At 39.0% G+C, this 15,116-nt stretch overlaps 1 protein-coding gene and 1 long non-coding RNA gene across 2 annotated transcripts in view; one reads left to right on the top strand and one right to left on the bottom strand.

Moving 5' to 3' along the window:
• Nucleotides 1–15,116, top strand: part of MYO3B (myosin IIIB) — a 628,721-nt gene that overhangs the window by 361,526 nt on the left and 252,079 nt on the right. The window lies entirely within an intron of this gene.
• Nucleotides 47–13,315, bottom strand: LOC114045971. The gene is made up of 3 exons (XR_003569444.1): nt 13,209–13,315; nt 541–590; nt 47–400 (listed from the first exon to the last, which is right to left on the bottom strand). It is a non-coding gene; the product is annotated as an uncharacterized LOC114045971 (long non-coding RNA).

Below are 15,116 nucleotides of genomic sequence, written 5' to 3'. Positions count from 1 at the left end.
AGCATTATAACTCCAAATGTTTATTGAGTGACTGCTGTGGGCATAAGCCTAGGGGTAGATAAGGTAGGCAGACACCTAAGATATAACATAGCAGAGACAGGGAAGTGGGGCGAGAGATACTTTTTAAATATTACTTGTTGTAGATGCACATCTTTCAGATGTCAGAAAATGTTGCTTTCCATGACATTCAGGCATTTATTTTGTGAAAAGTCAGAGTGCATGGGCAACAATGAGAGTTCAAAGCAGCTGATTGACACTGGAGCATGGTACAACATGGGAGGTACATCTTTGAACTTTGTCTCAGGTGGCTTGTCCTGGCTTTGCACATGGCATGATGGTAGGTCCTTCAGGATGTGGGCTGAGAAGCAGGAGAACAGGGCGTGTGCAGGAAGTGGCTAGCCTAATATTGGGAAGGAATGTACAACTTTAGGAAGGTGGAGTCTAAGCAATGCTATGGCTGCCAAATCTCTCAAAAGCTGCATTACTACACAGAGGCCCAAACTCAGGGATTTGATGCTTCCTAAATGTGTGATGACTTACTTTGTAGCAGATGGCGGCCAGCTGTTCTTCATCTCCTCTGAGGACAAACCCTAGGGAGAGAAAGGGATTTGAAATAAAGGGGCCTAAGTCTAAAGATGAGGAAGATTTTTTTTAACAATGAGGCGGTATGCACATATACAAAGTAAAATCAACAATTAAGGCAATTATTAAAATCAACTAAGGCCAAAAAAAAAATCTCCTTTACTTTAGCTGTCTGCTTTCTTGGGCATCAAGTGTTTTCTAACTACTAAATTGTCCAGGTAGAATCATAAGTTGGGCAGGCTGGGGTTGAGGAGGGCTTCTACAAGGGATGTTTACTTCAAAAGTATAGCAAAAACAAGCATGCCAACATTTTCCCCAAAACTTCAGGGATAGACTCTCCTCTATGCCATCTTGGTCTCTGAGAGAAGTAGGCTTATAGCATAGCTCATTTACTACATTAGCATTAGTCCCACCAAATTCACATCTAAGTGCATCATGACTGCTGAATGAGTTCTCAACTCAGCTTTTTGCTGGCCTGGGTCCAAAAGGTCACTGCTAACAATAGTTCTTTGCTGCTTGGGGCATTGACACTACACTGGTTCAAGAACCCAGATTCTGGAACAGCAGAATGCTGAAACATCCTCCTGACCTTTCCAAATTACAAGGTCATAGGTTCCATTCGCCTTCTCCCCAAAAGGAAAAGAACACAGAGGCCAAGGACCAAGGTCTTTCACAGAACCATATGGCTTCAGAGGGGAGAAGGCTCCCAGGCTTTGCCTCGTATAACTTGGGTTCTCACTGGAAGCTAGAAGTGGAGTCACCAAATGAAGTAAAGAAAACAGAATCAGTGCTTTAAAATAATGACCTCAATTTCCTTGTTCATGCTGTGATGTCTTGTTTTGTTGTTGTTGTTGTTGTTTACCATTATTAGGGATTAGATTCTTTTTGCCTTGGAGAGGCAGTATGGTATAGAGAGAGCATTGAACCTGGAATTAGAAGACATAGGTCCAAATCCCAGCTTTGGCAGTTAGGAACTATGTAACCATGAGCAGGCCTCTTCCTTACTTTTAACCTCTTTCTTCACCTGTAAAATGAGAATAATAATCCTCTTGCTATCTACCTCAGAGCATTTTGATGAAGAAAGTACTTTGTAAATCTTGAAGTGCTAAATAAATCTAAAGTATAATTATTATTCACTCTGGAAGCTTGAGTCAGTGGGAGGAAGTTGCAGAGAGGTAGATTATAGTTGGATAGAAGGATAAAACCTTACAAAAGTTGGCGCTGTCCAGAAGCAGAATTGGCTGCCTTGGTGAGGAAAGGCCTCTTGACCCCTGAAGGTCTTCACACAAGAGGCTAGATGACCACTGAAGGAGAGTATATAGCAGATTCCTACTCAGGTAAGGGTTGAATTATGTAATGTTTGAGATCCTTCTCAACTATAAAATGTGATAGGAGGAACCCCACCCCCATGATCAATTCTGCTTCCATTATAACTATTAGAATTGCTGATACATGACTTTCAAAGAGTTTACATTAAAGAATTAGGCATTTTAAAAGCTATGGGACTGTCACTACTATGGGTAGCTCTATTATTTAATAATAATAGTAATGGTATTTATATAGTACTTTAAGGTTTACAAAGTACAGATTATCTTCTTTCTATAATAGCAGGTACTATTATTATTCCCATTTTACAGATGAGGAAACTGAAGCAGTCAGTGGTCAAGTGACTTGCTCAGGGTCACAAAGTTAATAAGTATCTGAGGCCAGGTTTGAACTTGGGCCTTCCTGACTCTAAGTCCAATGTTCTAGCCATCATTAAAGGCTGAGACAGTTTTTGGAGCCTAGCTCAAGAACAAGAGTTTATTAACACCAAGTAGAGAGCCTGACTAGGAATCTTACAGTTAGGGCTGCCAGTTGTAATCTCAACCTAGTATTTTCAAATGCTCTTTGCCAAATCTTCCCATAAGTTGGGCAGGCTGGGGTTGAGGAGGGCTTCTATTCCCATGACAGTATAAAGAAGAGGACTAGGAACAGTCGTTGTAGAGTGGTTCCAATATTACTGTTTTGTCTAGCAAGAACTGGTTAATAACACTTCATTTTGTGCAGTAAAGAATAGGACAGGAGTTCTTAACTTTGTGTGTGACATGGAACCTTTTGGCAGTCTGGTGAAGCCCATGAACCACTTCTCAGAATAACGATTTTAGGTACATTTTAAAAATATATAGGATTACAAAAGAAACCAATTATATTGGTTTTTAATTTTTAAAATTCATGTTTTATTTTCAGTTCTGAATTATCATCCTTACCCTTCCCCACCCATTGAGAAGACTAGAAAAACAAAACCCATTACATATATGTATAATCACACACAAAATTCCTTCTATGCCCAAGGAAGGAAAGAAAGAAGGAAGGAAGGGCAAGAAAGAGAAGAAAATATACTTCCTTTAGAATCTGGAAAATATGAGTCCTTTGGAATTGTGGTTGGTCATTGTATTGCTTAGAGTTACTAAGTCTTTCAAAATTGATTAACTTTGGAATAGTTCTGTTGCTGTATAAAATGTCCTCCTGGTTCTGCTCACTTCACTTTGTGTCATTTCATACAAGTCTTGCCAGCTTTTTCTGAAACTCTCCCCTTCATCATTTCTTATAGCACAATAGTATTTCATCACCTTCAATATACCATAACTTGTCCAGCCATTCCACAATTGATGACTATCACCTCAATTTCCAATTCTTTGGCACCACAAAAATTGCTGCTATATTTTTGTACATATAGGTCCTTTTCCTCTTTCTTTGATCTCTTTGGGATATAGACCTCGTAGCAGTATAACTGGGTTAAAGAGTATGCAGAATTTAATAGCTTTTGGGGTAAAGTCCCAAACTGCTTCCCAGAATGAAACCAATTATAGTAAAATAAAGTTACCCAAATATTTAAAAACAAATTCTAGGGTAAGAACCACTGAAGTAGGATTTTAACTAGAAATTATATTTAAGAATGACTTCTTTTTAATCATATAACAGTAATTACAGCAATTGACCTTGAAGGCCTAAATTCAAATCTGGCCTCAGACACTTACTAGCTGTGTGTCCCTTACTTGGACTTCCACGTGAAGATAAGCAGAAGGAAAGGTGGCCAGCAGCATGTTGGAAAATATGGTTTCATATTAACAAATGAAAGAAGCTGAAGATTTGTAGATCACTCACACATCTCTCACCTATGTTATTGTCAGAAGTTCTAGCTGAATATGGAAAGCAGTGAACAGTATCACACCAAAAAAATGAAACTGGGATCTCTTAACAAACTGGAAATGACTGATTGGTCCTTTTGGAACCAGCAAAGGTCAAAATCACCTCCAAATGAGAAGAAAAGATAAAGATTTCATTTGTTATCAGAAGAAGGGCCACCATGGACTATGAATCAGGGAAATTCCTTAGTGGAGGAATTACTGATTAGTAGGCAGGTGAGGAAATTACTCCAGAGATAAATGAAGAGAAAATGTAATCCAAAAGCCAGATTTCACTGAGGACTATTTTCCAAGGCATCATTATCACCTCATGAAATATCAAAAAGCATTGGAGAAAAAAAAATAAGCCTGCAGAAAGCTTGTTGTGAGAACCATACAAACCAGGTTATTTCAAGAGCCTCTAAAGGTGATACTGGAAGGGTGATAACAAATCAACATGAAATGAAACAGATTTGTCAGGCTCTCTATTGATCTAGTCTCACTAATGATGAAAGTTGGAATGACCACATTTGGACTCAGTCATCTCAGTATCCATATTTTATGTGAAGAAATGGAAATTACATTCAAGAATATAAAGTTGGGAAGTGACTAGACTTGAACAAATAAATGCAGAAGAAATCCTTGATGCAGGTGGCACAAGTTCAAAGGCAGTGGGAAATTGATTTTCAAGATATTTCAAAAGGAAAGATTCCGAAATAACAGAAAAGGTCACAGACAGCATATTTACTACAATGGTGAACAAAAATACATTAAGAACTGTTGAGATATATGCCTATTTCCTCCTTCCTACAAGATACTTATAAGAATCAGCTAGGTTTGTATTGAGGGTGAAATATTAGAAAGGAACAGGCAGCTTACTATAGACTATATTTTCCATAGTCACACAAGGTATAAAAAAAATAAAAAAAATCCTGAAGTATTTATCATTTGTTAGCTTTTTTTTTAAGCTACATTTGACTCAGTAGAGTTGATTACTGCTTAAAGGCTCTCTTCCAAGATGTTGACCATATCTATGCTAACATTATTAAATGTTGTCCTTGGTAGATGAAACCACAAAGATAACTTTGATCAATATTCCTTTGAATACTAATATCAAGCAAGACAGGAAACAGAGAAAGATGCTTGCCAAAGGTGTTTGACAGTGCCATGGAGGATATTTTGTGCAAAGTCCAAATGGAAAAAGGATTTCCTGTAAATGGTGGAATTCTCCAGATGTTCTTGTTTGCTGATGATATTGTGCTTATTGCACTTAGCCCCGGAATATTACAGGGCTTCCTCAATTAGATCCATGACAACTCAAGATCTATTGGACTAATAGTCATCCACACAGTTAAAAAACAACAACAATAACAAATGGATGATGACTACATATTGCCCAGATTATCACATGTAATTGGATAGACAGACCATTGATTTAATCAATTAGTACATGTACCTTTGGACAAGGCACTGAAGCTGAAAAGTAAGCTGAACCCAGAATTGACTAGGAGGAAGAGCTACAGCTGGATTGAATTTGAGAATTGTGAAGTGCTTTCAATAGTTCCAAAGTGCTCCCTTATCAAGAAAGCCCATCTTTTTTTGTTTGTTTGCATCAATATTTTGCTAATGGTACTATATGGCTATGAATTACAGAACACCATGACCTCAGAGGAATTAAGTTTACATGTGATACAAAGGGCAATGGAAAGATGTATAGTGGGTACATGTATATTATAGTATATCACCAGTGATGACTTCCATGCATAATAGGAAAAAACTCTCTTACTTTTATCCATGAGCTATTCAAAGAAGGCCTTGAGCATGTTGGGTAGTTCCTTTATGGAGGATTCATGAAGGATCTGGATGGGAATCATATAAGATGTGAAGGCATGGATAGGTTATGATCTCTACCATTGGAAGGGGGGCCCATTTAAAAGATTTCAAAGATATATGTAAGCAAGTATGATTTGAGGGTGAAATTGGTGAGTCACCTGGTCCTAATGAGGTTGGGGAAGCAAGGTTTTAAGATTCTTATCTTGACCCTTCAAATGATTCTTTGGATGATTCTTAAGTAAGCTGAAATTACTCCTCTACCTCTCCATTCCATTAAATATAAAATTAAGGTAATATTGAGGTCCCACAGAAAGCTTTTCCTGATTTCCCTAATCAGAAGCATTGTAAGCTCCTTGAGAGCTGGGACTGCTTTTCATTTGTTTTGGTATCCCTACTGCCTGGCATTTAGTGTGTGCTTAATAAAATGCCTTATTGTCAGATTTGTGGAAGGTACTACAACTGAAATTTTAGGAGTCTTAGATGGCAGTCATGTAGTCTACAAATACTATTTAAACTTGTAGAACTTTAAGAACTAAATCTTCAAGCAGAAAACGAATACCAGTTCTCATGTGTCTTCCAGTCAAAGAGAGTGAATGTGGCTTATGTTTAATACAGATCTACCAGAATTGAAAATCATAGTAACAATTGCTGAGAAATGGCATAAATGGGAAAGTCTAATTTTAAAAGTATTTCACCTAGAAAGGCAACAAATGGTAACAAGAGAGCCGAAATAAATTGTAAGAAAACTTAATGCACTGCATGACTCATTTGAAAGGGTGACATTAAAACACTAGCAGGGGGTGAGCTCCCGGATGCGGGCACCATCCGCGCCGCCTAAGGCCAGGAGGGGTTTCCCCACCCTCCAAAGCAGCTCACCATCCCGGCGGCCGCGGGCGGGCCCAGCGCCCTTGAGGAGCCTTGCCGGGAGCCGAAGGAGCTTGCACACGCCCAGCACAAGGCCCCTCCCTCCTCAGCCTGGCCAGGACTTCGGACACCAAGAAGACCAGACCATTCAGAAAAACCATAGAACGTTCTGGAAGCTCCACCAGCTCCACAAAAAGTCTATAATTTTCATTCGTGACTGAAATGTTCATGGTCAGGAGCTGTCTGGCTATATTGACTATGCCCACAGCCTTAAGATGAAAGATTTCGAAGTCTGCTTCACTGGGAAAAGAAAACCGCTTCCAAGCCCAAAGATTTGAGCTTTTACAACTGGGATAGCCACGTTGCTATTTTGAACTCAAGTCCTAATTATCAAGTGATTGCTGAAAACTGCTGGTTTGCTGTTCAAATACAAGAGAGATAGGAAGATTATCAATGTAGATCCAAAGGTTCACCCGGGGGATAACTCTATAAGAACTCCTATCCAAACAGACTTCTACCTACAGTTGTCATCTATGACCATGTTTCCAGAAGAAAGACTTAAAATTTAACATCGACATAATACTGGGTCATTTTCTGTTTCTTCACAATAAGTTTAAATCACAAGACTTGTAGCTATGAGTCAAATAAAGAAATTTGAAGAGAAAAACAAACCAACAAAACAAAACAAAAACACACCATCAGGCTGTAGGTTAAAACTACCACCACCAAAACAACCCAAACCCAAACCCTTTGAAAACCTATTATTGGCTCAAAGCTATACAAGGATCCCATATTAGAGGGACAGATAATTTGTATACCTCTGAGCACAAAATTTCAAGTTGAAAGAAGAATAAAACCAGCATGGCTAGGGAATGATCTCATATAGATAGGGATTTGAAAGGTAAGTGCAAATCCTGACCAGGCAACCTAAAAGCGCGAGAGCACATTGCCTTGGATGAGGTATAACAAATTGGACAATTAAGGGGAATGGAAACAATGTGCAAAGCTCATAGAAGAGCTATGTAAACTACATAACCTTTTCATCTTCCCTCCCCTTGCCCCATTCATAGCAATTACAGTAGCATTTCCAAAACTGTTTAAGGAACCCTGGTGTTCTGCCACAGGCAAATAAAGGTGCCATTGGAAAATTGCAATGCTGCTTATATTTTTCTTTCTAAAATATTAAATATAAAAGTATTTATACATAAAAATACTTATTGCATATGACAATTTTCTGATCATGGAAAAACAGGCTTAATTTCCTCAATTTTCCTCTAAAATTTTTTGAACTTCTGTTTATCCCAGGAGTTTTCCATATATTTATAGAGTCTGTCAGCATATTTCAAAGCCCAAATGTTTTGGGATCAAAAAAATTTAGGAAATACTGAGTTAGAGAAGCATTTAAGAAAAATAGAAAGAGTCAAGTTGATTATTTCCCATAGAGAACAATTCAGGATATCCTTCCCACCATGTTATAACAACCAAAGGGCAGCCTAATGCAGACCACCTTGTATTAACCAAAATCCATCTACTCCCAAAACATTTTCCCTCCATTTTAAATTAGTTAAGTGCCTGATTTAATGTTTCTCTCTCCATCCCAATTCATGTCCTCATATGAGGGGACTTAATGTTCATGTTGACGTTCCCTCAAACATCCTAACCTCTAAGTTACTCTGTCTGCTCAACTCTCATAACCTGTTTCTTCACTCCACCTTGGTTATGCATAAAGATGCCAACATCCTTGAGCTTACAGTCACCCATAAATGCTCTCCTTCATGATCAAGAACTCAGAAATTCCTTTATCTGGTCAGAATCTCCTATCATTCTATCTCTGCCCATACCTTCCTCTTCATAAACACATTCTGCCTCCTCGCTATTACACACAATTTCTCCTACAATCTCTCAGAACTTTACCAGGCTATCACCCTTGCTCTACTCACACTCTAATCCCTTCCCAAACTCAACACTTTAGTGAATCCAGTTCAACCCTATACTGTCTCCCATAAGTCATCTCTACAACACTTCTCACATCCATCTTCTTCTCTCTCCTCACACAGCCACAGTCCTAATTTAGGCTCTCATCATCTCTTGACCTTTGCATGATTTCATGCTATTGCAATACTGTCATAGTTGATCTCCCTGCCTCAAGTCTCTCCCTACTCCAGTACATCCTCCGTTCAACTGCCAAAGTGATTTCCCTAAAGGTGCACGCCTGAAACTATCACCACCTTCTATGCCTTCTTACCTCTCTTATCCAGTATCTTGTTTGGCATTTAAATTTCTTCACAACCTAGCTCCTTCCTTTCCTATATTCTTACATATTACTTTCCCTCCTCACACTCTGCAATTCAGTCACACTGGCCAACTCCATGTTCTATACCTAGGACATTCTAATTCTTGTCTCAGTGTCTTTGCACTGGGTTCTGCCATGCCTGGAAAGCACTAACTCCTCATCTCTAAGGCTTGGAATCTCTGGTTTCCTTCCAATCTAAGCTCAAGTCTCACCATCTTAATGAAACCTTTCCCAATCTCCCTAGCTGCTTGTACAGTCTCTTCTCAAACTACCTTTTATTTATTTTGCATGGAACTGGAGATTGAAGAGGGCATGTACAATACTGCCCTACCTTATTCCAGCAGAACACCTTGACTACCTCAGTGCTTAAGTGCTTTGAGGATTACAAAACCTCTAGCTGCTTTTAGCCAACTGTGATTCGGCACTCAATGGCACTTGAGGATGATGAAATAATCCCCTCATTGGTGACCTGGCAGGAAAAGCCAATGCCTCAGTGAATCTTTACAGCGAATGACCTGCCCTCATTTGAACCTCTCTTCTATTTTTCATCCTGGCTGCAGAATGTGTGAGTTCCCCTCAAACCTTTCATCTGAAATTCAAAAGTTCATCAGTCTGGTCAAGGGTAGGAGAGAGAGAACTCAGTCCTTTCCTCCCCATTGAGACAGAGGTTAATTGACTTGCCTAGAGTCACACAGCTAGTGTCTGAGGCTTGTTTTTAACTTGGGTCTTCCTGACTGTAGGCTCAGTTCTTTGTCCACTGTGCCACCCAACTGTCTCAAGAAGGCCTGGAAGTCTGCCACGGTTGGCCTTGTGACCTTAGGTCATTGGGTCTCTCTGGGCCTCAGTTTCCCCATATCAAATGAGGATCACAGTATTTTTATTACCTATATCATGGCTATGGGGATGGGATGAGATATAAAGTGATTAGACTGCCTCAAGAAATAGTGAATATTCTCTCAAAGACTAAAAGATCACATATCTAGTACGTGTAAAGGGAATTTTTGTCTTGGCATGCAATGGAGTATAGCTCTTAAATAGCTCTTAAATTCTGTGATCTGTGGTCCTGGTTTATAAACTGTATGGCATAGAAATATCAGCTATTAATACCTCCCACCGAAAGAAAAATAACCTACTCTGTGATTTCATTGGTGTGGGTATTTAATAGGTTTCCTGATAACCAACATAAGCCTAATTTCCACTCTTTTATTCATCAAAAGAACAAATTTTTGACTCCACCCCCAGTAAAAATTTCCTCTCCCTCCTCATATTTCTTAATTTGTTTAGCAGCTGCATCCCTTTGCCTTGATCACATTCTACGCTGTGTAATGCTGACTTTTATACAGCATGTTCTAATGGAAAGAATGGTGGGCTTTGGAGCACAAGAACTCAGTTGGAATCTTGGTTTTGTTTGACCATGAAAATAGCCCTTAAACTTGCCAAGTCTCAGTTTCCTTATCAGTAAAATGGTGATAACGACACATTCACTAATTACTTCAGAGAATTATTGTCAGCGAAGCACGTCTTAAAGCAGTGTGGTACAGCAAAAGAACATTGACTCTGGAGTTAGGAGTAACACCTGGGTTCATCTTTTTATTCTGGACTTTAGTTTCCTCACCTGTAAAATGGAGTTTAATGGCCACTGAAGTTGCTTTAGTTCTAGATCCATGCTTCTGTGTGAGTCAGTATTATTATACCATCCATCCAATCCCCCCCGCCAATTAGTTTGTAAGTTCCTTGAACTTAGAGATTGTGATTTTTTGTCCCATTTTTGTATTCCTGGAGAGTGCTGTATAAACATTTGTTTGATTGATTTTGTTTGACTGTCAATGACTTTAACCAACTACCCTTTTTATTTCTTTTTTTAAATTTTGTACATTTTGTTGTAATATAACTACTTCTCATTGTTCAATTGCCACCTCTTTCCCTTTCTTTTGAGGGAAAGAAATGTAACTAAACAAAATCATCTAACATAACTATCAGGACTGCTGGTTCTGCCCTCTCCTATAGTTTAGCATTCTAACCACTCTTTTATAAGATATTTAGATAAAATTTAAAAGTAAATTGAGGTCCATAGTGCCATTAGCAGTTTTTTTCCCCCCTACAAATAGTCAATTCTTTCTTCACCAACAAGCATGCCCCGAGTCTTCCTGGTGGCTCATTCATAATCTTGGCGCGGACTCAATGTCAAACTACCCTAACACGCTAATCTCTCAGTGAAGATTGTTTTCTCAACCACAGATGATCTTTTCACTTGCCTAAGCTTTTCAATAGCAATATCCAGAAAAGGCCTTTATGGCCAGTCTCCATGAACTTGAAGTTCCTATTTCCTTTTTCTATGTGTGGTAGAAGAGAATGAAAAATTTATGTAGACTATCTACAGTAGTTTTAAAGGCCCTGTGACTACTTTTCTCCCAGTTACAAGGGTAATTTTTTTTCACTTCTGTCCTTCAGCTATTTTACTATTTTAACCAGAGTTGGGTATAGTTTGTTTGAAACATAATAGGATATTTCTCTTTCCATCTCTTTTCCTGTCAATGTTCCATCTCAAAATGTTGTCTTCCAAAGATTTAGGTACCTGTTTCTGAGACTTAGAATAGAACATTATGAGCGGTAATTTTAAACAGAAATCAAATGGGATTTTTGGACAGAGACATACACTGATTTCATAATAAGGGCAATGATTTGTGTATTTAGACCAGGTAGCAACAAGGGAAATAGATTAGCTCAGACCCCTGCAGCTTTTCCTTCAAATTCCAAACTAATTTGAGGATAAACACTATGAAAAAAGAGGGAATGCAACATAGAAATGAGTCTTTACATTTCCCTAAATGGTCCAAGCTCCCACAACTGATTTTTCCCATAGATAATCTTATTGATTTATTGATTGCCTCCACCAGCTCCTCTGCCAGTTCAGTCTATGAGAACAGGTACAGAAAGGAAATTACATGTGCTCATTCTTTTGGTCATCTCCTGACTATGAGGCTCAGTAAAGCACTCCAACTGGACTACAAAACAAGATGTATTTTAACTATTTGGCTTGGGTCCCTTCAGGTAAGACATGGTCCTGGAGTCCCTAGGATGTGCTACATATCTAGGTCACCTTTGCCAGAACGTCTACTAATACTGTACAGAAGGAGGGAAATAATGAAGAACGTTTTTATGATTACCCAATTGCTTTAGAAACTTTATGTTTCCTGGGCAGTTTAATTACCTCACTTCTTTTCAGGTATTGTAACTTGATTCTTCTGGAGCTGAAGGCCCACAAGCATGAACTGGATTAGCATCTCTAAATAAAAAATATGGGTTCAAGTGGTAAAGTCCATAATTAATTTCCCAGGACACATTAGCCCTTGTGTGCATCCTCCTCACTTGGAAATTAGAAACTGCTGACCTCTACCACAAACCAGTCAGGACAGTCTGACATAGTCTCCTGGAGTCAGAAGGGGATCTTAAAGGCTGTTTAGTTCAACCTGTCTTTATAGATGAGGGTTCTGACTCTGCTTTAAAAAACAAACAAGCAAACAACTCCTTTTCAGATCTGACACCAGGAACTTTATCTTCTATATCTGGTATGTTCCCCATAGTGTCCAAAGTAGGTGCTCAGGAAATATTCATTATCACCAGCAACGGTTATTGAGAATCTACTATGTACAAGGGTCAAAAGATTGATGTACAAGTCCATGTAAAGTCATGGTCTAGTGGGACTAGATACCAGGTAGTCAATAAATAAATGTTTATTAAGCACTTACTATGTGCCAGGCACTGTACTAAGGGCTGGGAATAAAAGTACAAAGAATGCAAAAATACATATTCACAAGGAACTTACATTCTAATGGAAGAGACAAGTACATCCTAAATATTAAAGTTAATACAAATATTTACAAAGTACTTAAATGCAAGGTAATTTGATAGGGAGGACATCAGCAGTTGGAATCGGGAAAGACTTCCTTCAGAATGCAGTGCTTGAAGCTATGACTTGAAGGCAGAGATTGAAGGGATTCAAGGTAAGGAGGGTGTAGAACAGCTAGGAGATGCAGGGCATAGAGTACTGGACCTGGAGTCAAGAAGACTCATCTTCCTGAGTTCAAATCCAGCCTCAGACACTTACTAGCTGTGTGGCCCTGGACAAGTCACTTAACCTTATTTGCCTCCATGTCCTCATCTGTAAGATGAGCTGGAGAAAGAAATGGCAAGCCATTCCAGTATCTTTGCCAAGAAAACCCCAAATGGGGTCACAAGCAGTCAAACACAACTGAACAACAGTAAAAAAGGGAGTACGTTTCAGGAGTCTGGGGTAGCCAGTGCAAATGCAGAGAAATGGAGATGGAGTGTCATACTCTAGCTTCCAGTCTCAATCTAACTACTGATTTTGCATGCCTCAGGCATTCTGTGCTTGGGTTTTCTGTCACACACCCCACCTCCCTCCCCACATACTCCTTCACACACCCATTCCCACTGGAGATACTTACCTTTCCATCATCCCCAAAATCAGATCAGGCCAGGCTGTGACAGGGAAACCATACTGAGCTATAACAGTGGGGAGCTAGAGATGAGGCAGGGCAAGGGAATCTGTGCTGATGTCATTCCTGCTGAGGAGGGGCAGAGGCCGACAGCTGGCTTCCACTGCTCCTCCTCCACCCCCCTAGGCACCAGAAGCCATGTGTCTCAGTAGGCCACTGGGCATTGGCCCAGATGCCCTATGGCTTTGCCCAAGCCTACCCACTAGAGTCTCTGCACTAGAATGTGCCTTGCCATTTCCTCACAAAAGTGGAAGTTGGGATATCTTAGAGGCTGAAAGGGTTCCCAGGATCTCTGAATACAAATGTTTCCAAAGAGCCTGGCGATAAACTTAAACTTTAAAAAAAAAATCACCTAGGTCTGAGCTAAAAGGTTAAAAGTCTCAAGTACTAACCAATTATCTCTCAGGACAATGATATGAGAGTGGGAAGGGTAAGGGAATAGGTTTTTACATTTTTTATTTAAGTGGAAGCAGCTCTCTATTTGAGTATAACCCAAAGGTAAAAGATTAGGGGTGGGTTTATGTGTGTGTGTGTGTGTGAGAGAGAGAGAGAGAGAGAGAGAGAGAGAGAGAGAGAAAGAGAGAGAGATGGCAGAAAAATCTTTTTGGCAAGGAAATTCAGCTCATTTTTAAGCTTCCAAGGGGTTAAATTTATTATATATGGCAGCAAAGAGAAAAGGAGGAAAACATCTTTGAATTTCTTTTTTAAAGAAAAAAAAATGTTGGCTAGGTTTCTTAAAGTGATAATATGTTCAAGAAGTTTTGTTTTTGTTTTTAAAGAAAAATGGAAAAGTTCCTTAAATTATTCTTTGAATTAAAAATAAAAACTCACCTGAAAGTTCAGAAGTGTACCAAAACAAGTCTGTAAAACGAGAACTGAAATATTGGTATCATGAAAATAAATATATTTACACAAAGTATTATTCCATAAATGTAGGTACTGTTTTGCATTGTTGTATTATGGCAGTCTGCATACATTCTGCATTGCCTGCAAATTGCTTCCAAAGATCATTGAAAATATGTATAATTGAGTTAAAGATTATTTTGAAAATAGTAATACTGTAGCATCATAAAATTATAACTTGCAGAGCTGGTTCCTATCTTCACTGATTGATGTAGAGAGAATTTTCTTATAGGGAGTTCCAACATTAGTGAAATCATAGATCCAGTTCCCCACTGCCACAAAAGAAATGCAATACCATTTCCTTTGTTCCTTCCTTCTGTCCTTCCTTTGTGCCTTCCACCTAGCCACCTAGGCTAGAAGTTCTGCTCTAGACCTTTGACCTGTTCCATTTCCTACTTGAGACAATTGACTCCTCCTTAGGCAACCAGGTATCCCATACTCCCAAGAGGCCTATTCTATTAATGCTCAACTTAGTGTGAATACCTAATTGGCATAGCCCATTTACCTCAGCACTCCTGAGGATAACAATCAGATGGCCTCAGCCTCCCTAGTAGTCTGATTTACTGCCACCATTTTCAGTGTTTACTTTTAATATATAAACTGCTAGCATCTAGCTTGGAATTATATGAGGCACAAAAGAGTTAGTTTTGCATTCAAAAGAAGCTATTATCCAGTATTTTTAAATTGCATATTAAATATCAGATCCAAATCAATAAAATCATATCTAGCAGAATAACAAAATTAGATAATTTGGTGGAAAGGTTCCAGATCTGTGATTTCATGGGAATCAGAACTCTTGATGAAAAATCCCTGTAGTAATGCAAACTAGCAACTGTTCTGCAATTTATAGTCATGGAGAGTTGTCTAGGGCAGGAAGAAGTTAAGTGACTTGCTCAGAGACACCAAGAACCATTTTATGCCGGCTGGACTAGATCCCGATTCCTTCTGACCCTG

The sequence above is a fragment of the Vombatus ursinus genome, unplaced genomic scaffold, assembly GCF_900497805.2.
Source record: "Vombatus ursinus unplaced genomic scaffold, bare-nosed wombat genome assembly UNPS02014779.1, whole genome shotgun sequence".
Classification (NCBI taxonomy): Eukaryota; Metazoa; Chordata; class Mammalia; order Diprotodontia; family Vombatidae; genus Vombatus; species Vombatus ursinus.
Note: the sequence above shows the minus strand (reverse complement) of the source record. Positions and strands in the feature narration are given on the sequence as shown.